Raw genomic sequence first — 23,651 nt, forward strand, 5'->3', positions numbered from 1 at the left:
AAGACTGGCCACTGTGGGCCCTAGAGCCCTGGGAACTAGACTGAACTTCACATTCCCATTCTATTTCCCTTGTGTGGGGACAAAGCTCATTTGCTGCCTCAGGAAACCAGGAACTGAATATTGCACTCATTGCTAAGTCAAAGACTTGAGACAGATCAGGGGGTTTTCTGTGTCCCCTGGCAGATATTTTAAATTGGTGGTAGCCAATAGCAGATGATGAACATTAGCATTTGCACCTGTATTACAGAGAAAACAACTCCTTAGAGAGCTATGGAAATTCTAAGTGAGTTTTCACTTTCATAGTCTAAAAACATTTGGATGAAGAAGTGTCACTTTGTCTACTTGAAGGAGGCAAATATTGAGGGGCCTTGAAGACATAAGTTATTGTAAGTACTGACAAGACAAAAAAAACAGTCTCTTGTTTTGATTTCTTTGGATCTTAATGTCTGAGTTATCGTTGCATATTTCCCTAGTTCTTTTTCTTTTTTAAATTCCAAACTTACCACTCATTCAAATAAGTAAACAATAACATTTCTCTATGATGAGCCTAAGCTGTGTATTGAGAGACAGAAAGCTGTTACCAATGTTTTATTACCAGACCAGGTTGTATTGTGCGAGGTACCACAGAGAATTTGCCTTAGATTGCAGATTTGCAATTAATGATTGACATGCTGGAAGAGAAAACATATCAACAAACTTGCAATGTGCAACTAGGAGGCACTGCTACCAAATACAGGGTGGGAATAAGACGAAAATAAAAACAAGATGATAAAAAAAACCTCAAAAAAACCCAACCTGGATAATTTGAAGAAATTAGTTCTATAAAAAGAGAGGCTGGAGTATAGAAGAGTGCAAGGCAGCCTCACAGATGCAGGAGAGAGATGGAATAGCTAGATAGTATAGCAGAAATTATATAGGTGCTTGGGTGGATGGGAAGACAAATGTGAGTCTGCAATGCTGAGCTGTTGTGAGCAAAGCAGACACCATAAAAAGAGTTTTTGTGGACCGAAGACAAAACACATGAAGTAACTCTTCAATTTCACACAGCTATGGACTAATTAAAATGAGGCAATAAGAGCAAAACAAAAATGTTAAGATCTTTCAAAAAAAAATGAAATGTGAGAACTTGGTAGAAATTGAGTTTTTTTAGCTTCAAAAGAGATAGGGTGAATGCAGAGCTATGACAAACCTTAAAAATTGCTAAATGGTCCTGCAAAGCTTCCTATTTATCTCTCTGAGGACGGTGACAGAGTGGCATTAACTCTTTGAAAAGATTACATGGTCTTTGTCCAGCCATAAGGTTTTAAGATTAGATAAAATCAGCGCTGATCCTGCTTTAGGTCAGGAGCATATACAACATGTCTTCTTGAGAGTTTCTTCAGGTCTATTTTTTAACACACACAGACAGTTTGGAATATGAAGCTGTGATCTCATGGAAAGGGAGAGAAGCTATGCATTTTTCTTCTTAGCACTTGGGAGCTGGATGTACAGTTCTTTTGGATTCTTTGCACATCCCAGCCTCCCTGTTTTGGTGATCTGAGTTACTGTTAGGCATGAAAAAAAGCTATTTTTATATCCTCACTAAAACTGATCAGACTGAAATATGGGGAAAATACAGTGTAGGTCATAGAAGATTTTCAATCTTCTATAAAAGAGAATGATTTTAAATTACCAGCATATGAATTTGGAGCAATATAGTGTGAGTGCAGATTAAGCTTCTGCTGAGTGTTCTTAGAATTTCTAGATTAAAAAACAGTGATCCTACAAAATAAAGGACTAAAAGACGAGAGGAAAATAATTGTTAGGACTTTTATAAATGGAGGAGTATTTTGCAATACAGGTTGCTCTTTCTGTGTAAACAGTTACAGATGAAAAGCATGAATATAGATACAGATTTACTAAGGCAAGCTACAATGACTAGGATGTGTGCATTGACTGTAAACTCCTGTCCCATGATTCTGAGAGATACAGTTCTGTGTTTTATTTAGAGAGAGGAGCGTTTTATTCTGAGATGTAACTCTGTGTTTTATTTAGAGATAGTAGATAGATGTGTACCATGCCACTTTGGTAAGCCCTGTCCTTCACCTGTCATTTTTCTTGCTTCCTCTTTTCATGCCCAAGGCACCTTAGTATTCCCTTTAGGCACATGAGCTTGGCAAATCATGCTAAAAGTAGCAAAGAGTGGAGGCTAAAAAATGTTCCAGTTCTTCCTCTTTCCAGAGCCTACCACATCTATGGTTTGTTTCTCTGCAGGTCAGAGAATTTTCAGGAGCTTGGTGTCATAAAATGACCACAGTACAGGGATGAAACAGCTTCTTTGTGTTTCTGCTAACCTCTTTAGGGTTGTAAGGACACCAAAAGGGAAAAGACAGCTCTCAAATCCCAGAGCCACATAGTAAAGCTAAATTTTCTTGCCATGTGCATCCTGCCCCATTCTTTTCCCTTGGTACATTTTCAGGGTTCATTTCCCTCTTAAATGAGCTATTGATGAAGCCAAAGCTCATGGCATGTAAGAACATCTCCAGAATAATACCTGTATTAAGGTATAGTAATATCTGAAGCAAGGTATGACAAGACAGACTTCTGTTTGCATAACATTTTAACATTAATTTGGGGCTTTTGAATGAAACCTCTGCTTCCTAGAATTATATACCCAGACCATTTTGTGTGTCTTGGATATATTTTTGTTAAAACTGTGGGAATTAATTAAAATGAGATATTTTTTTCAGATTATCTACTCAAGTTAGCTCAGTGAGGCCAAGGAAGTGTTATGCAAAAGATGTTTTTTTCATGCAATTTCAGGTTGAAGGCAAGATGTGAACAATATCCTTAGTAAAACTTTACAGACATATTTGCTTTCATTTCTATGACAAGAGCTTTAAATAACTAGTCTCTCAGAGAAAATCACAAGCAAATCAATGGTATTTATATTTTCTCCCTTGTAAATGTAAGAATACATGCCATTATAATTTCCAAATGAAGGATGAATATTGGGATCCCATTCATTGTGTCTCCACTTCTATTAATATTGTTCTTCCTAGCATTAGGTTGGAAATGCATGTAGTAATTTGGGGTATATGTATGTTTCCACTAGCATAAGTTGTGGCCAGTCTTCATTATCTTTCATTGCTGTTGTCAATAATTTCTGAATCAATGTTTCTACTGCATACAAATCATGAGTTTTGCACTGGACTCACTGCACTGAAAACATTAAGGTGTCAGTAAAGAAACTCAGTGTTCAGTGCTGTCTCTGTACTTCAGTGTTTGGTGAGGCTGTCAACCCAGAGGGGATGTACAAGGTGCATTCCAAACCACAGGAAGAAATCTCTCATGTGTGAGCAGGGAGAGCCATCAAAGTCTACAAACTGTGCTGAACTGTGTGATTCTTTGGGCTAAATGTGATCAATCTCACGTGAATGCAAGTCTCTGTCAGCTGAAACTGTATCTCTTAATAAATTTCACCGCAAAGTCCTATGCCATGTAACCTTCTCATCTGATTCCTGCTGATCCTCATTCCTGATTTCCTGTCTCCAAATAAAGCTCATTAGCAGCTTCTATGGGATTCCTCATTTACCTGCATTCCAGACCTTTTCAGCTTTTCCTGTGAAGGTGCCAAACAAATTCAACCATCGTATTAGGGTCCTTGTCTTGTTAATAAACAATCCCAAAATGTAGCTTCAGAGTAGCTGGTAGATTTTCCCATGTATGTCTATGAGGGCTGCAAAGCTGCTCCTGAATCACAGGGCAAATGTATCCTAAGGCTACAACGGGAATGTGTGATAATCAGGAAGCAGCTCATCAGCTTGTTCTCCACAGTGGTGTGGAGCAGGGCTCCCCTCCAAAACCACAATAATTCTGCCTTTGCTATGTGAGGAATTAACTGACCATTCCCTCCCTCAAGCACATGCCCAAACACCTAGAACTCTGGAAAGATCCCCATTCTTACAGATTTCCTTTCTCTGATTCATCATCTGTCCAGAGGGGACATGTTTTTCACCTGTGTTTTTCCCTGCTCTGTGCTTATAAAGAGATTTTGCTCCCTGCGAGCCCTCACGACATCTATTCACCACAGCCTGCATGCACGGGTAAGTGCTAACTGAGGCAGCACCTGCAACTGCTGCTACATTCTCAGAGGCAGGGCATTGATTTCCATTCTTTTCCTTCATTGTCAGTGCTTGGTAACAACAGGAATTAATACTGCCATTCGAAGAGTGCTCTTGGGACTGCTGTGGGCAGACTCCAACTGCCTTAGCTCTCAAAGACTTTTCATAACTTAGTTCTGGAGTGGTTGTTTCCAACACTAAATTTTTTGTGTGACCTCCCTAGATGAGACTGCAGCTTAATTAAGGAATTTTTATGCATGCATAATGTGTTCTTTCATTTCTATGTGGATCTACATGTACGTAGAAAAAGCAGAGAAAGATGGAAAGGGAGAAGGATTGTGTGAAGTTTGTGTAAAAATTGCTTCTTTCAGAGACTAAGTACATGGGTAAGAGAACATACACACTACTCTGCTGTGTCACAACTCAGATTTAAGTTCAGTTTGGCTTTAGCTCTGCAATATATTGAGGACCAGCAATTGTATGGACAGCTCTACCCCAAAAAGTTAAGTAGGTTGGGTTTTACTTTAGTCTTTTCTAAGGTCAGGAAATGTATGAATTATGCAGTATATGATAATATAACCTATGGGCTCAATGTTCTCTTCTGGTCAGAAAATGCAAAACAAGAAAAGGCCAGAGCACAGACAGTAACACAGCTAGCCCTTTTGGAATAAACCACTGTAGGGTGCAGTTGTCTGCAGACTGCCCAAAATCCTAAACAAAGATGCAAGCGTGTGAAGTTTTATATCAGTCACTTCTACTTTAAAAGGGAGAGCAAACAATTTTGTGTTCAGTCTGTCAGCTCTTAGGGCAAGGCAAGACAAACCACCTTCAGAGCATCTTTGAGGCCAGATGGAAGCCATACTGCCCATTCCAGCTGAAGCCCTGAGCAGGAGTCCTAGAGAAGGATCTGGATGCTTATGAACAGGACTCTGTCCCCTGCTCCTGCGTGTCAAGTGTTGGGCAGGAAGCACCTGCACTAGACAGGACAGCACTACAGCTTCACACTTTGACACACTCCATCCCATAAAAGCCTACTATTTAGGACTTACGTGAGTGAAATGAAATTCATCTTGTGTGAAACATTAGACAAGCCCTCATTTATTTCTTTTCAAGTTTTATGTAAATCCAGATGATGTGATTCACCAAAAAGGACAGACTCAATTTGCTGTACTACACATATGTGTGCACTCTTAATTACTTTGAAACCTCAGTGCTAAAACTGAATTTTAGACTTGCATGACATGGATCTATACAGAAATAAGAACATGCAAGGAATACTACTTTAGTCTCATATTTCACTCTTAGCTCATCTGAGCCAACTGCCTAGCATAGTCAGAGTGCTCAAAATCCTCCTGAGAGGTCTGGCTCCTTGGGCAGCTTTTTCAGAGCTGTAGCCCATCCACTGGACAGTGATGAGACAAAATCACTATGTGGCTTGGATTCCAAATAAGAGGGAATGTATTTTGGACTTTTAGGTACACATGTAGATCATGCTTGTTAAAGCATTTTGAGGCAACTTAGATGAAATGCCTCAGACATCAAAGCAGACTCCTCTCTCCGTCTGTTGTGCTGAGTCTGAGTGGATTAAATATCCTACTGAGCCAAAAGGGAAACAAAGAAATGGGGAGATAACCAGAGCAATTTGGTTTTAGAACAGACACAATCTTTGTCAGATGCAAAGATAACAAACAGGCAAGAAAGTGCCTCTGTGGGAATTCAGTCGCCCAGTGTATCTGTGAAAATAATGTCACGGGCTGCATGTCAATCTGACCATGCTCACAGCTTCAGACACTGTGCCACTGATTCTGGAAATCACATGGCATCTTCTAGGCAGCCCCATAAGGTGTCTGCACAGCTGGGAACAGCTTGTCAAACTCATCTTGAAGCCTGCTATTAGGCCAGACAGACCAGGATAATAGGAGATCTAAGATATTTAATTTTTTTATCCTTATTCTTGAAAATTTGAAATTCAGATTTGGAGATGTATTGGGAAGTATGGGCCTCAGTTTATTTCCTACCAAGGTGAATCAGAGACGTGGTTATACAGAAGTAAGTATAAACACATCTAAACAATAAAGTTTATAAATATAAACAATAAACAAATAAGTATAAACAATAATTCTACCTTTTGTCATCATTTCTATAACAAGTCTGTTCTTCCTAAGGATTTGGGTGAGTTTCCCCTACTCGCTCATCTCAAGTTAATACATTAGAAGATTTTTTCCCCATTATACTCAATCATTAATGCTGAAACCCTCATAAAACATGCATAGGGGAATTTGTGCTCCACATGTAAACATTTCATAGAGCCATTTATGAAGAAAAGCTAATCACATCTCAAATGCAAACCACAGACTGAAATGCATCCATGTATATTGGAAAGGTCCCAAACCTTGAAGGAGACTCCTAGAAACCTCTGTAATCAAACCAACATCCTGAATATATGTTTAGAATACATAGGAGATAATATGATTTAGATTTGAAGCCTACCATTTCAGGATTTTCAGGATTTTGTAACACTGTTTACCACTTTGCAATTAAAATTGTGGAGCAAGGGGTAAGAGACAGAGAGAAAACTAGTTTTTTTTGGCTTTAAATTATACTACTAGCTGCTCACCTAGTAGTTGGAAGGAGTAGAGATAATTGGTTCAATACTTTTGAAAGCTTTCACTCTTCTGGGTAGAACTTTATCGATCTTTAACACTGTCACATGGCTTAATAGAAAGCTTTGCTTTTTTGAGATCATTAAGGCAAAGTGTTAATGTATTAGAAAGTTCAACAGGAACACCTTTGGTTCAACCACATGAATATAAATATAATTTAATAACACTGCAGAAAAAATCAACAACCATGTGAGAATAATGATAGCCTGTTTCTGAGCAATTTCAGAGGTTGTTTTTGAATTTTTATGAAAATCATGACGACATGACAATGACAGCTTAAATGTGGAATTCTTTATACCCTACTCCATCTCTTCAAAGTAAAATCTAAAAAAGTGATATATAAAAATGAATCCTGGAAACCAGTAATGTAAATAATTTAGTGTTGTGAGATCCCACATATCCAGATCTGGAGCCTGCAGCATGAGAAGGACATAGGCATATTGGAGTGGTACAAAGAAGGGTCATGAAGATGATCAGAGAGCTGGAACACCACTTTTGTGACTACAGGATGAGAGAGGTGGGATTGTTCACCCTGGAGAGGAGAAGGCTCTGGAGAGCCCTCAGCAGCCTGCCAGCACTCAAAGGGAACTCCTAAAATGAGGGCATGGGCAGGCAATAGGACAAGGGTAAACTTTAAAAGAGGAGAGATGTAGATTAGAAAATAGAAATAAATTACTTAATGTGAGGATGGTGACTCACAGGAACGGGTTGACCAGAGAAGTTGCAGATGCCCCATCCCTGGAAGTATTCAAGGCTTGGCTGGATTTGGCCCTGAGCAATGTGGTCTAGTGGCAGGTTTCCCTGCCCGTGACAGAGGGGTTGGAACTGGGTGATGTTCTAGGTTCTTTCCAGCCCAAGCCTTCCTATAATTTCATTATGAAATCTGATGCTTCTCATCTCTTGGACTGACTCCCCAGTCAGTGCCATGCAGCAGACACTGTGTTCTGCCTGAGTGCACATGACTGAGCAAATCTTTTCATTTTAATATCTTTTTACTTTCAGAGAATTTTAGGGGGAAAAAGCCCAAATAAACAATGATTCCTACAAACTGCCTGTGTCCAGTTCTCTTAAGGGAGAATGCAATTAAAGCAGTCAAACCATGCCTGCAGTAGAACCCAGGCAGATGATTACTCTTAAGCAAGATCATGACTGAAAGACTTCTCCAGCCTAGAGGATGCAATTATGTAAGTTTAATTTCATCCCACTTGGTTGTGTGAAGTCTTTGAATGACAAATATATATATATATAAGAAGTCTTCTCATTATATTCTGTACAGAGATAAGAATTTCTGACCAAGAAAGAATATTTGAGGATAGATCACTGCAAAAGGTTTGATTACTTTTGGGGATGAACAAGACGCTGATAACTGTGTTCTAATGTCATCAGTATAGATTTCTCGTGTTTACATTATCATCAGGGGAGCAATTTTGAGACCATTTTCCTGATCAAAAGGGAAATTTTAAATTGCAAAAATATTGTAGTTCATTAAATAAGGATGTGAGTGTCATTTTAGTACAACCAAACTTCAGTCATTTTGAAGCCAGAGCTGTCAATTGGTACAGAATCATCTCAAAATAGTAATAGTATAAGAACAAGAAAAACATTTTGAAAACCCTTTGCCAATGTCTTTTATATCTCAATTGTGCAAGTGAACCATTAAAAGCAAGTGCCCTATTTACATGTATGCAAATAAGGAAGTCACCAAGAAATGTCACTTAATGGAAGTTGACATCACACTGGGATTTTGTGAGACCTAGCAGATTGTGCATGGCAAACAGCATCCTTCAGCTGCTCTTTGCATCAACACTTACACTCAATTGTCTGGGTCTAGTCCTGCAAACTGCTGTGTTTATGTGTAGAGTACGTGTGTCTCTCTGTGTCTGTGTGCATGTTGATTTGTGCTCATTTTTGCATGCATCCATCAGATCTAAGCTGGGAGACGTCTGCCCAGTGCTATGAGATTTAGAAAGCAAATGATGCTGCACAATGTTTACTGGTGCAAAACAAAAAATAGCCCAAATCTAAACAAAAAGGGCTCCCCCACTAGTAATACTGCTTTGTGCAAGCCTATGCCTTTTCATTCAGAGGGTCAAAATAACTTTTCAAATATAATAAACCAGTGTCTGTTTTGCGTGGGGATTTATGTACATAGCTGTGACATATAAAGGACAGTCAGAGGAGGAGTGCCTCAAGAACTTGCTGAGTATGAAAATTAGACCATATTAATAATTCTCTCAAACAGCCTGCTTTGTTTTGGAATATGCCTCTGTTTGCTGTGACAGAAACAAATATTTTCTTTCCTGCCATCTTGGTATAACTACCTACTTCCCCTGTGGTAGCTAGATTTCTACCTTGATATGTAGTTGCTTGCCTATTTTTACAGTCTTGCCTACTTTTCCAGCTTTTTCTCTACTCTATTCAACACTTATTCTCCACAGAGAATGACTCAGAGCAGACCCTCCAAGGGACGCAGCTGTAGAAGACTTACAGAAAAGAACTGACCAGGGACCCTCCTTTTCTCAATAGAGGCAAGGGAATCTAACAGGTTGGAACTAGTCTGTGGCACACTCCAACTATACATTTACATGCTATAACTATTTCTGTTTATCCAATATGCATTTATTCTATATGTTTATGTCTATTTCTACTTTATGGGGTTTTTTTCCTAAATACATTTGTATTTACATATGAGGTTTTTCTTTCATCTCATCCAATTAGATTTGCTCACATTGTAAACATGTAGTATAGTTCCCAGTTTTCACCACTGGTAATGCAAATTGCTGAAATTTTAAAAACTATTTGGCTCTAATATTTGGTACAAGAAAGGAAGAAGTAGAAATGTTTCCTCTGAATAATTCAAACAAACAGCACCCTCAATTTCATTGTTATTTTCAACTTCATTCTCTTTTCATTCATTTTCGTTTCATTCATTTTCATTTTTCTGCCTTTAATTCTAGCTCTTCTCTAGTGCACAACTGATAAACTGATGCCTGTGATTCTGTCTTAGGTCCCATTCTATTACATGCTTATCTTTCAGGAAGAGCAGATGTTCCCATATGTGCCCTATCTTTATCCTCTGATGCTTCTGCTTTGCAAACAGATGATTGTATTTCCATTGCCCTCTGTGTCTGTAGAAAAAGATACAGCACTAAGGAGTTTTTCTGTGCTGCTAATCAATGGGGTTTGTAGGCAAGTGGGCTGATCCCTTTCCTACATTGTCTCCATTACTATTATTCCAGGTATGTTCCCTTGACCTTTGATTTTGTCTCCTCTCTGTTGCTCTAATCTTAATTTCCTGTGGGATTTCCTTTCAGCTTCTAAGTCTGATGAAGTAACAAGAACTTGCAAAAGTTCACGAAAGGCATGATCCCACTTCATTGATTTTTTGCCCCCATTTTTTGTCACTGCCTCCTATCAATGCATGCTGCTGCGGGAAGGGTCTGGACAGCATTGAGGATCCTTGAGGATTCTCAAGGATATCCTTGAGGATAAACCACAGCTGTCATATGGGCATAGGCAGATCTGTCTGCATGTGGGTGTGGGGGGAGAGCCTGACACAGTTTTTGGAGGTGAATACAAAGACAACTTCTTGAGGATGCACATGCAGTCATAATATGGCTTTGCTCTCCCTGCAGGCAGTGTTTGGAGGTTCAGTGCTCTCTGTATCCAAAAGTCTCGGTTCCTTTTTGCGCTCCACAAAGCCATTACCATTATTCTGCTTGTATACTGTAAAGACTTTTTGTCAGAAATCCAGTTTTTTCCTAAGCAGCTCAGATTAAACCACATTCCAGGTATCTTTTCTCCCTAAGCATACAGACACTAAGCACTGAAAAGTTTCCTGATAGGGACTGTCTCAACAGCAACACATTTCTTCACCTGTTAGTAGAGGCAGTGCTGGGAGAACTATGTAAGAAACTTTGGCCATAATTGTAAGATGTTTTAGGCCTTTGGCTCAGCTACTTAAATGCATTGGACAGCTGATGCTGTAGAACATGAAAAGGTCTGTGTGTGCAGAGCAATGCATGGGGTGCAGAAGACCTGAAGCCTGCATTATGCCCATTGCAGGAGCTTTATTTTGTATTGCCTGGGCTCAGCCTCTAGGCTGGACACCTATTACTGACTCCTCTTTGTGCTCATCTGCTTGATGACAGTGCCCTGCTATGAGAACCAAACTGCAGTAAACAAGGCCAGACAGGAAATTTGCTTCAAACACACATCCCAGCTGAAATATTTTGAGATTATAGACTAATTTAGCTAACTATGGCAATGTGAGAAACGAAGTCCAAACCTCAAAATTTTAAGAGTTTAATAAGGAATAATAAGGGATAGATCAATAAAGCAAAAGTAACAGCTCTGGGTGCTTGGCAACAGTCAGAGGCACGCCCAATTCTTTAGTTAGCAGTCCTTTATCCTGTTGCAGTTGCATTGTTTCTCCAAAAGACCTCGCACATCTCTCAGGACTCGTTTACCACAACTCTGCCTCGGGGGTCTATCAGGGAGGCAGTCTGGGGCCGTCTTCTGATGCCACTTTAAACTTGGCATTTTCTTTTTACGGTATCTTGTTCTCTGCCTGTGCTATCTTGGTTATACATTTTGCAAGAGCAGTCATATCTTGTGATACATCTTTTTCAAGCACACTTACATCTTGTGATAGCCTTGCTTCATGCACAATTTTAGTTATACTGTCCACAAAAGCAATTACAATTTGCACAATATCAACAGTAGTGGTTACAGTTTATAATAATTTGCAAAACCAAATGCATAATAGTGAAAGCCGACTGCTGCATAGCAAATTGTAATGGCAACAATATTTTTCTTGGATTATATATATTTGTGGGTCTAAATACTCTTTTCAGGTCTATTCTTAGCTGCTGTATCTCGCTACCATTATTTACCACAGAAACCTTTTGTTCTGATATTTATTCCAGAAAGCATTTCCAGATACAGACGCTGCACAAAATAAAGTCATATTGGAGATTTCTTTAATAAATAGACCATAAGACCTATATTATTCCTGCATAAGCTATTATGAGACATTACGCCTTTTATGAGATTTCTGTAACATAACATCTTCTGCTCTTTGTGTTACGGTATTCCCTGCATAGATGGAATAATAGTCTTATTTAGTATTCAACTACTTCACCCAGCATCCCCTCCCACAAAGGATATTGCAGAATTAGACAGGGGTCAGAGTAGGGCACTGAAAATATTTAAGCATATGAGAAATCTGGTTAGGGAAATAGATTTAAAAGGCTGGGATTGTTTATTTGTCAAAGGCTGTGAGTAAGAGGAGACATGACAAGAGAATACAAAATAATTTATTGTTAAAGAAAAAGCAGAGCAGAAACCTCTATCCTTCCTGTCTCATAACATGGGTGGCAATAAAGTATTTAAAGAAATCAAAAAGTGGTAAATTCAAGACTGATAAAAGGAAATATTATCCCATCAAAATGTAATTACACTGAAAGCAATTACCACTGACTGCCCTGCTGGCAAAGAATGCAGCTCAAAGTTAAAGTTCAAAAATAAAAGAGAGTGTGTTTGTTGTATAATGAGATACATAATAGTAATACAAAAAGTGGAATAAAAGGTGTCCAAGTATTTCCAAGAGGCAAATCAGTTTACCAGTAGGAGTAGATTGAGATGGGCTCTGTGTTTCCTATCTGCTTTTCACTTGGTTGCATTAAACTTCCTGAAAGCACATGGGCTGGCCTCTCAATGCACCCATCTGGAGTCACATATGGAAAACAGGACACAGGACACCTGAAATTAATACAACAGGCTGTGAACATCAGCACTGAGAAACCTGTGGTTACTGCTATCTTTGCTTGCCTAGCTGTAGTTTGGTAACTGTCAGCACATGGAGCACAGCATCTGAAATTGCCCCCACTGAGTTTTCCAAAGATATGCTCTGAGAAAATACCAGGCAAAATGCTGTCATACTTATTGGTTGTCACCTCATGAATATTTCATAATTACAGGAAAGGTAATTTCCACTCTCCCTGCTCATACCTTTTGGAGGAGAAACAGATCTGGGTTTTACAGTTTGAGATTCTTTCAGTACAAAGATCCATCATAACCACCTCAGGCCCACAGCCTTCCACACCTTGTGTACATGTAGCAGTGGTTACAGGGGAGAAAAAAAAAATCCCTAAAGCTATAGCAGAAATAAAGTCTGCAGTTATCTTGGCATGGAAGTTAAATGTATAATCAGATCAGAATACTAAAGGCAAGATGTTATAATCTAATTATCCCCACAGATGCTTTACATACAGTAATTTCCTCTAGTAACACCTTAAATAAACATTTAATTAAAACTGTCCAATACTAGTGAACTTACAGCTTTTGCCAACATTTCCTAGCTATTTTTTCAGTATTTGCCTGATCTCTAGGCAGCCTCAGGAGGAGATGTGAAGAGAGAAACACATGCCTTGAAAATAGGGAGGGAAATCTTTGTGGTCTAGAAAAGAAAGTGTGAATATGACAGCAGATGACCTACGGGAGCAACTCATTTCCTCAGGAAGATTTGTCCATTGTCAAGATAAACATTGTCTTTTTGACAAAGAGAGTGTAGGCACATATATATGAACAGGAATCACGCATTTCTCTGTGTGTGGAAAAGGCATGCATGATCTGGACTAAGGCTTTGGGTGAGACTGCAATTCAGTGGTGCTGTCAGTGTGGTGCTTTGGGATAAGACAGAGGTGAGCAATGACTTACACCTGCACAGTGCACATTAAGAGTCCAGTGGACTCACCTTGTGTAACAATTTTATTATTATTATGCACATTGCCTTATGACCACAGCACAATTTAAATAGGTATCTCAGAGCAGAGGAATGAAATAATAAGGTAAATAATCCTTTGCTTCTTGAGCTGTGGATGCATGACACAAGTTAAGACAACTGAATCTTACAGAGACTGCTGAGTCTCTCCTTCAATCACTGCTGAGGGATTACTCATTTTAGAAAGTGGAAGCTCTTACCATATTTTCCATGTATTTTCCATATATTGTATATATGCGTTATATATTAATGACTACTTCAGAAAAACTTACTTTGATCTGCACCAGAATAACTAATAGTTACTTAAATACTTGTTTATTTTATTCTAAATATGGTTCAATTTCTTTTAATCTGCTCCTCAATGTGCAGCAGGTTTTGGTGATTGAGTATTTGTTTTATGCACTCTGTTAATGAAAAAACTGCATGAATTCATAATTGCTTTTATAATATAAATCAGCATATATTTTAAAAATCGCAACATAGACAAAATGTGAACTATCTGATTTAGAATATTTATAGATACTTGTTTTCTACTTCAGTTTTAACTGGAATTTTCTTTTTCATGCCAGAAACAGAAAAGCCACTTAATTCTTTTGACTGGCTCTGAATGAAATATAAGCAAGCCAGGGAAAATTGATTTCACTAAACCATATGGTACAGTTGAAATAGGGTAATTTTCCAAGACAGTCTAAGTATTTTGGGCTGAAATTCAGGAGTTGTCAAAGTATGGGATCAAATGAGGATAAGAATTAGTGTGTTAAGCAAGTATTTCTTAGAATCTCATCCCCCCCCTTTTTCTTGTAGAATAGAACAAAACACAAGAATTTCAGTTAGAAGAGACCTACAAGAGTGATCTAGTCCAACTGCCTGACCAATTAAGGGCCAAACAAAAGTTAAAGCACATTAATATTTACGCTGTCCAAGTGCCTGTTAAACACTCACAGGCTTGAGGCATTGACCACCACTTAAAGAAATCTGTTCCAGGGTTTAGCCACTGTATGGGTAAAGACATGTTCCCCAACATCCTGTCAGAATCTCTTCTGCCACGGTTTGAACCATTCTCATGTGTTCTAGTCACTGGTCCCAGGAGCAGATCAGCATTCCCTCTCCAGGTCCCCTCCTCAGGCAGCTCTACAGAGCAATGAGGTCACTCCTGAGCCTCCTCCTCTCCCAACCACACAAACCCAGAGCCCTCAGCTGCTCCTCACAGGATGTGCCTTCCAGCCCTTCCACCAGCTCTGCTGTCCTCCTCTGGACCATGCCACTGACAATAATTGCCCAGTGCTCTGGCATATTTCAGATGCCTCTCTAAGGCTCTTGTCCCTTAAGAGAGTCAAAGGTACCTACCAATTTGGCATCATCAGCAAATTTGCCAATGCTGCATTAAACTCCTGCATCCTGACCATTGATGGACACGTTGAATGGAAACTGCCCTACAACTGAACCTTAGGGAACACCACTGGTGGCTGGTCAGCAGACAAGTGCTGCGTCACACACAACAGAACTTTTGAACTCTGCCTTTTGGCAGGTCCTTGACTCAGCACACTGTGTACCGTTTGCTGGGCAGCTTATCCAGAAGGATGCTGTAAAGAACAGCATCAAAAGCCTTATTAATACCAAGAAAATGAATGTCCACCAACTCCTATTCACACACTAAACATGTAACCTTACACTGAAAAATATCAAATTACTTAAAAAGGACTTTCCATTTGTGATTCTACAAATTTGTTGACTGTGTCTGATGATTGTATTATTCTTAAAGTAATCTTCTTATTTTACAGGCATTGAGGTTATACTAGGAGGTAATGAGGTTATTTTTTTTCAAAAAAGTTCAAATAAGTGAGAATAGAATATACTTACTGTCTGTCTTTTATGATAAGTAGATATCACAGATTGTTTCTAAATGTGGCATTGACATATTTTCTTACCAGTGAATGACAAGTTCTTCTGTGTGAGTGTTCACAAAATTTTGCTGAAAAAAACTCTGAAATTATTTTAGTTCAGATTTTGAATGAATCAGGCAATGCTTCTGCATGCTGTATATTGGGTAATCTGCTCTGCTGTTCCACCTTAATGAATCTGAGCTTCACCATCCCCATCTAATTTATTAGTATTTGTTGTAATTAATGAATAGACATCACCTATGGGGTAATATTTTCCCCAGTTCCGAGAAAGTCTCATTTTCTTAGAATACTGTAGCTCATATAAACAAACACAATTATATTTGATTTTTTTTTAACCCAACCCTTTATCGATCATCTCTTGAAAGAAGAGAAAGAGGGAGAGAATTCATACTCACAGGAATTTTTCTCACACTTGTCCTCTTTCTAAAACAAAATCAAATTGTTGCTCTTAAGGCACCTTATAATGTTCTTTAAAGAAATCTTGCCAGTATTTTCATACCCACCCAGAGAGATGGAGTTCCTGGAACACTTTATCAGTTCAATGAGAACTGAGAGGCTAAGAAATATAAAAGACACAGTGTTCTTTCTGTCAGATTCTTCCTGTTTTGATAACACTATTCTTTATGAAAATATAAGGTCATCAGTTTCTGCTAACTCAAGGTCTTGGACTGTGTAGTTCAGATTTCAGTTTGAAAGAAAGATCTTCATCTATATACATAGATAAATAAATTGGGAGAGGTGCTGATTCTTACGTATTATGTAAACATTTTGATAATTTTAGGAAAAGTTTATTCCTTGAATAAAGTCAGGAAGTGACATGAAAAGCAGCTCAGACCTTTACTAAGGTACCTCTGACAATGAAATATTGCCTAAAACAATAACATACCACAATTAAGTACAACATGTGCTATAATGCACCATTAATAGCTGTTACATACCATCTATACACAGAGAAAGAGATGCTATGGATTATCAATGAAATGCTTTCAAATACTCATTGGGATGGCTTCACCTCAGATTTGTAACAGTCAGTTCCCTCAGGGACAGCCAGGGTTTTTTATCCGATCTTCCTGGAATAAAGGATGTGAGTAGATTTCTGTTATGTCAATGTTTCACCCAGAAATGTGCCATTTTCCTTAGAGATACATCTTTTCCTATGTAGCAAACACAGGTTATCTGAAGCAGCAGGACACTTCTGTTTTGCTCCACAGGAAGACTTCAATATCACTGGAACAAAATTTTATATATATACCTTCAGTATGTATCTGAAATATGGTTTGGTTTGGATTTTTTATTTTGCTGGTTTTTGTTAGTGGGGGACTGGGGGGTGTTTATGTGCTTTTTCTTTCAAATAAACTTGTTATATTATAGGTTTAGCCCATCATCAAAAAAAAAAAAAGGATCTGATGGCTCCATTCTTACATGTTTTTCACTTCTGCTTTCCTGGTGAACTTTTTCAATCCCTTGCAGATCTCCTAATTTTTTGCATAAAGTATGGATTATTCTAGGTCAGATCTCTGCTTTGTTTTTGGAATTACCTGAGACAGCAGTAAGTACTTCAAATGTGAATTGCACAATCAGAAGGGCAAAACTTCAATTTAACTCAAGGAGGATTAAAAATATTATTGATGGCATCATACACCCTTTACTGATAATGCAGGAAATTAGAACAAGATCAACATCCTTCCCAGCAGGTTTCCTCCTTTCCAAAGGCCTTCATAACTCTGCCCTTTTATGCTGTGAAGTTTTGTCCCTGCCCAAATCCTTTTCTTTCCCAGACCTGGCATCCCTACTTTGTCACCTGAAGAGCTGTGAGCACTGTCTGCTCCAGAAACACAATCCAGCAGTATTCTGACATGGAGGATGTCACTCACCATCACGAGGGAGCTCACCTCCTTCACTGCTCTCCTCACCCACCAGTGAGGGAAGGAGACTCCAGGCAGTTTGCAAAACTGAAGATTTTGCACATATACCAATAAGCAGAAAATGTCTGCACACAGTGGATTGCAACCTTCCCTCCCTCCTGTGACAGCATTTGTTTCCCACAGCTTCGCAAAGTTCTTGGCACAGCAAGATCCCATCCTACAGGTTGTAAATACAAAGCGGGTGTGAACGAAATTCTCATATAAACTTATCACTGGGCTAACCAGTCTGCAATGAAAGGAAGGTCTATTATTCATGTCAAATTTTACCTCATCATTTTCTTGTGCCTATATCAGATCCTTGGTGAAGGCAGAGGCCTTTTCCAGACGGAAGAACAATCTTTGTAATTGCCACACAGCTCCTGGATTCAGGGTCACATTTTGTACCTCATGTGGGAGTAAGACCAGGGTTGTCAAGAAAAAGCACTCAAGGAAGCCATTGGCATTTTTCTGTTATTTGCTTTGAAAGTAGATTTGGCTGGCTGGCTGGCTGGCTCATTTTCCAGCACTAGAGAGTTAGTTTGCTCCACGTGCAGTTCTAATATTTCTATTTTTCTTACATGGTGTGATTCAATGTGAGTGTAGGTAGTGTAATTTTCTATAAGACTGTGGTATTCATGAGGGCAAGAAGATGAAATCCTATGAGGGCAACCAAATAAACACAGTCAGGGCTTATAAGTGAAACAAATCTGGGACTTTAGCTCAGTTTTAGCAAAGAAGCAGCCATATCCAAAAAGCAATTCTTGAAATTAGTGCAGTCTTTAATCCTGGAAGCTCAAAGGAAAGAAGATTGACAAAATCTGAAAGGTTCAGAGAAACTGGGCAGTAAAAAATGCCCAGCATCTGGTCTTATCTCACCAGTTTTGTCAGTCCCTAACTCTTTCAAGCAGCAAAGATGAACTTAAATTTTCAATCAATAATGTTTCATAACAGGAAAAATAATCCCACATAACACAACCAATATTTAGAGTAACAGTGTCATCACATTTCTTTAAATGTGGCCAGATAGCAAAGCAGTGATGTTTGTTAATAGAAACCACTCTTTTAAATGTGTTCTTTCTAAAAATAAATTAACACAATTATGAAATAGGCATAAATGACAGACTACAGTCACAGAGTAAGTGAACCTTTAAAATACAATGTATTAAATTTTAATCTAAAAAATATATCCTATATTTCCCTTGAATGTAAGGCACAGGATATATAACCTAATTGTTTTTTTGAAAGTCCTTGATTTTGTTAAACAGGAGGTATTTTGCACTTCTGTTGTCTTATAGTGTGTTTAATGTTTTGGTAACCATCATGCAACATGTTAAGAAGTTGAACTTAAGAAACTGGCCCGCTTTAAAAAGAGATCAATCAAGAACAGGCAGTTGAGGTGAAAGGTTCATTTAAACCTACATATGTAATCTGAAGAGCTCAAGCTTTATATAAAAATTATTTTCTTTTGCTTCATTGTAGCTAATTCATATACATTTAAGTAGTTCAGTTTATGGTGACATAACACTAACAATATATGACACCTAAAAAGTAAAATTTGGGTTATTTTTTCCTTTGTGAGTATAAATGTGCTCACAGAAGAAATGAGGCTAAAAAATCCTGTCTGCAGATACTTGTGTTTTTCTTAGATCAGATTTGCAAAAGGTCTTATTTGAAAGCATCATCACTCTTTTTATTGAGAGGCATTGGATCATCCCTGTGTAAAATTGTAACATCAGGAATTCGGCATAGAACTTCCTGCAGTTCTCTCCTCCTGCCTTTGCCTCCCCTTGTGCTACTATTACAAAAACTCTCCAGGTTTTCTTCCAGCATTTTGTTAAGGCAATTTCCTGAGCTCATACTTCTGTAATTGTCAAGTGGCATGCAAGCAACTAACTGACTGCAGGATGAAAAATAAAATACCAGATATTTTAAGGAAAAGGATCATGAATTGAGCAAAGTTTTGCTTGATCTTAAACAAAATGTTTAGATCAAATCTGAGTACTCCAATGTTATTTAGATATCACTGCTAGCTAAGTTTTGAAACAAAATATTATTCTAGAGTGAAAAATGGAAACAACTCACTTTGAAAATGTTTAAACTGTGTTTCAGAAAGAACTCTTTGCCTTCAACTTGAGCTACTTAACAAACTAGATACAAATTCAAGATTTGTTTTAGCATTCCAAACCTTTACTTCTTGGCAGACCTAATTCCAACCCTAATATTTCAACCAGAATCAGCAGTGTAAGTGCAGCAATATTCAAGTTTACTCTCTGTAAGCTATTCTGAGTTCCCCTCAAATTTTGGGGTCAGCTTATCTGATGTCTACAGACAAACCGAAATTTTCTTTTTCTTCTTGTTTTCCTCATACTATGAGTGAAAGAATGCATGGTAATGTAATTTGAATGTCAGTTAAGTACTCAGGCAGGAAATTGCTTTATGTCTTCAACAATTAGATTAAATAGTTGTTGTCAGCACTATGAGGGTGGAGCTCCCTTGTTCTAAATATGGCTCAGTGAAAACTGCTGTAAGTAAAAGTTCTCAGCCTTGATTGCTTTCCTTAACCAAGCATACTTGTGTTTCTCTGAGGAGGAGCAAAACTCACTGTGAAAGAGTCTCAAACAGCTGATTCCCTGTCAATATCTTTGGACACAGCAGATAACTGGCAGGTCTGATGCTGGTGTGGGCAGCAGGAACCTTCCACACCTGTTCACAACACTGTTAATTTCCTCAGGATGCCTCCACAGCACAAACCAACCACTTCCCTGTGTGCACATGATAGGAAGTAGGTACAGCATAGATCCCACAAATTCTAATGTATCTGCTTGAGTCCTTTCAAGAAAAAAAATCCAAATCAGGATCATAGAATCACAGAATGTTAAGGTGTTGGAACACACCTTGAAGATAATTTAGTTCCAAACTCTCCTGCCATGGGTAAAAATTCCTCCCCCTAGAGCAGGTTTGTCAAGGTCTTATCCTACCTGGCCTTGAACACTTGCAGGGTTTGGACATCCACAACCTCCCTGGACAATCTCTTCCAGTGTCCCACCATCCTCACAGTAAAAAAATTGCTTTGTAATGTTTAACCTAAATTTCTTTCAGGAAGTACTCATTACTTCTTTTTTCTATCGCTGTTTCACAGTGGTTGTGGGTGTAAAAACTAATTTCAGAAAGGATGGGCCATTGTATCTTCTGAAGTGCATTGCTTTGTCCCCTTCAAGATCATTGTGACTGTGACACGTCCTTGGCAGCAGTTGTCTAAAACCATTGCAGTTGGCTAGGGTGTCAAACAGTTAGACACACTTAGATTTCTCTCATATCTAGCCTACTCATCCCTTCTAGTTAGAACTAACAAAAACTTTATTTAACTCTGTGAAGTCAGCTGATTTGTTTCTAAGCAATGAGTTTTTATGCTGGATGGACTGATGATATATGAAGCTGATCTACTTGTTGCTTTCATTGAGTGATATGCCAGTTTTTGCCAGCATTTTCAGAACATGCACATGCTCGTATATGAGCATATATACTCATTGAAAAGTTGTGGTTTTAATTAGAACAGAAGCAACATAATTTTTTTACACTAAATCACAAAGTTGTCAATGCATTTTTCTGTAATTCTTTTGTCCTTTCCTTCAAATCTCATCCCTGTATATTCCTTTGCCTTCCTCCCTCCCCCCCTTATGTGTATAGGAAAGGCCTGGATACTCTATGTATATCATATCTATGCAGGGAAGTAAAAGTGAAATGGCTTATAGGTATTATCTTCTTTCTTGGTGCAAGGATGACTTTTCAGATATTAGCCCCTTGTGTAACTCAAGAACAACCAAAAAATAGTCATTCAGACTGTCCTTTATGATAGGCATTTTCTCTGATCTTGGTATATCTTTGTCCTTTTACCAGAAAACATAAAAATCACATTTTCCATAGCTTCAGATCTTCTAAGCATCCCCTTTTAGAAGATATGAGGCAACAACTCTTGAGGCAACAAATGTAGTCAATCCCTGGTCAGACTTTGAACTTGAGTAAACTCACTGAAGTCACTGATAACTTACCACAGGTGGGCTCATAACTCTGTGTAATGCCTTGGTCCACTAAAAGAATATTTTTTGTCAGGCAGCTGAAGGAAGCATTGTGCTAAGAAAGTTCTGTGCTAAACCTTTCTAAAATACAGGTCTCATGTCAGGACAAGAAAGCTGCCAACTTCAAGAAAATCCTGTAATACTCAGGTGATCTTTTTGAAATCTATTTTCAAGCTCCAGTTAATAACTGTATTTTGGAAGAAAACACAGATGGGTTCCTTTCCCGCTTCAAAATGCTATGTGCTTCAAATCTTAGGTATACAGGTGACTAGAGCAGATAAAATCAAGACTGAAATTAATTTGTATTATATATTTCCATTCTGTCCCATCAACTTGTTTGAAACAACCAATATTTTGAAGACATAATGCACTCCTTCCTGCAACTACATGGAGTAATCTTCAACTAAAGTAGTAAGGTCTTTTGCACAATGTCCTTGTTTTATTTAGGAACCTTATTTGCTGAGTACTTGTTCACCTTTTTAGAGAGGTAACCTTCATCCCATGCACATTATAGAACATTTATTTAATATTACAGTAAGAGAGACAAATGTTATTTTGCCATGCTCATTGTGACTGAGATCAGGTATGTCACAGCATCAGGGCATCCTTAGAACATCAACATTTACTTTTATGTTCAGGTTATAACATGAAGTCCATTTGTTTTTCTGGAAATTTCTTGTAGAAAATTTGTTTTTAAATTGTTAATCTATGTGGGGAGATAAAAGGGAATACATTTTCACCGGTTTAAGAATTGTCAGAAACTCATCATCTATTTCAGTGGATTACATATATGTATGTGTGTATGTTTGTGTTTCTATAAATGTATATAAAATATGTAACATGGAAACATTGTATGTACACACACACAGACTTATATAAGACTAAATATAAGCGTGAATAAATATATATGCATAAAATAGTAAGAATGTCTACTGACAGATGTGGTATAAGAGGTGCTGTACTGAAAGCAATTGAAATGAAAAGTATTCTCTTACATCACACAAAACCATCTTCAGAAGACACAAAGACAAACAGATACAAATCTGGAAAATCCTTGGAATGTTTTCTAGGCTAAAATAACTAACTAACTATTTATATGCCATCTGAAATATTCTTTGAAATGTGGAAATTCTCAACTCAGTATAATACATCTACTCTGTTAAAAAAAGTGGGAATCGTAGTTAGCAAACCTGAGTGATCTAAATGTATCCCATACATTCGTTTTTCACAGGAAATGGAAAGGACTTAACAATGTGTGCCTCAACTACATACCAGGTGCATACATACCATACATGCAAAAAGAGGAGGAAGTAGATGCAATGTCTCCCAAGCAACTCTACTTCTCTGTTTCCTCTGCTCCAAAGCCCTATATCTGGGAGGAAGGCCTCAAGTTTAACCTTTTAAGAGGCATTTAGGTGCCTAAAAATATTCACTGAATGCCATCTGGGATGCCTGTGAGAATGCTTTTGGCCTCCAGTTCCTATCCCTGATGGGATCTACTGTACCTTATATGCAATCTTTGGGATACAGAGAGGATCTGGAATCTCTCAGGTGTCATGAGATAGAAGTTGTTTATTAGATTTTGCCTTACATGTATAGATGCCAGTCCAGTTCACAATCCAAGTTACTATTTAGAGAAATTTCTTTTTGGTTGGTCTTTTTTTTTTTTTTTTTTTTTTTTTTTTTTTTTTTTTTTTTTGTTATAGGACAACATTCAATAGATTTGGTTACACAAGCTTCAGGTAGCCAGAACTGTAATCTTTAATTATTATTATCTGTGTTATGTAGATCAGAGCACTACCTCATATCAGATCTTGCTTGAAATACTGTGTAACTTCTAAAAATTAATCTCAGTGCTACTTCAATTTATCAGCAATCAAGAATCTACAACAGCATTTCACATATTCTTTTAATGCTATCAATTACATACACTACATACTACTACATACCACAATACAGTAGTCTAGTTTTGCTTTTAATTTTTAAAGTTGCCTTGGCCACTTCTCACTTCCAGGCATTGACACATATGCCTTTCTCCAACAGACCAAACACATCAAGTGTCCACTCTTCACGTGGGAAATCAGAGATTTCATAGCATATCTATCCTTAATCTTCTTATTAGTCCAGTAAATAGATTACAACCCCGGAGATATTTTTCCAAACCATGCTCCTCCTGCCTTTGATCACACCATTAACTCATCTCTGATCCTGTCCAAA

This window comes from Erithacus rubecula (genome assembly GCF_903797595.1).
Source record: "Erithacus rubecula genome assembly, contig: SUPER_Z_unloc_2, whole genome shotgun sequence".
Classification (NCBI taxonomy): Eukaryota; Metazoa; Chordata; class Aves; order Passeriformes; family Muscicapidae; genus Erithacus; species Erithacus rubecula.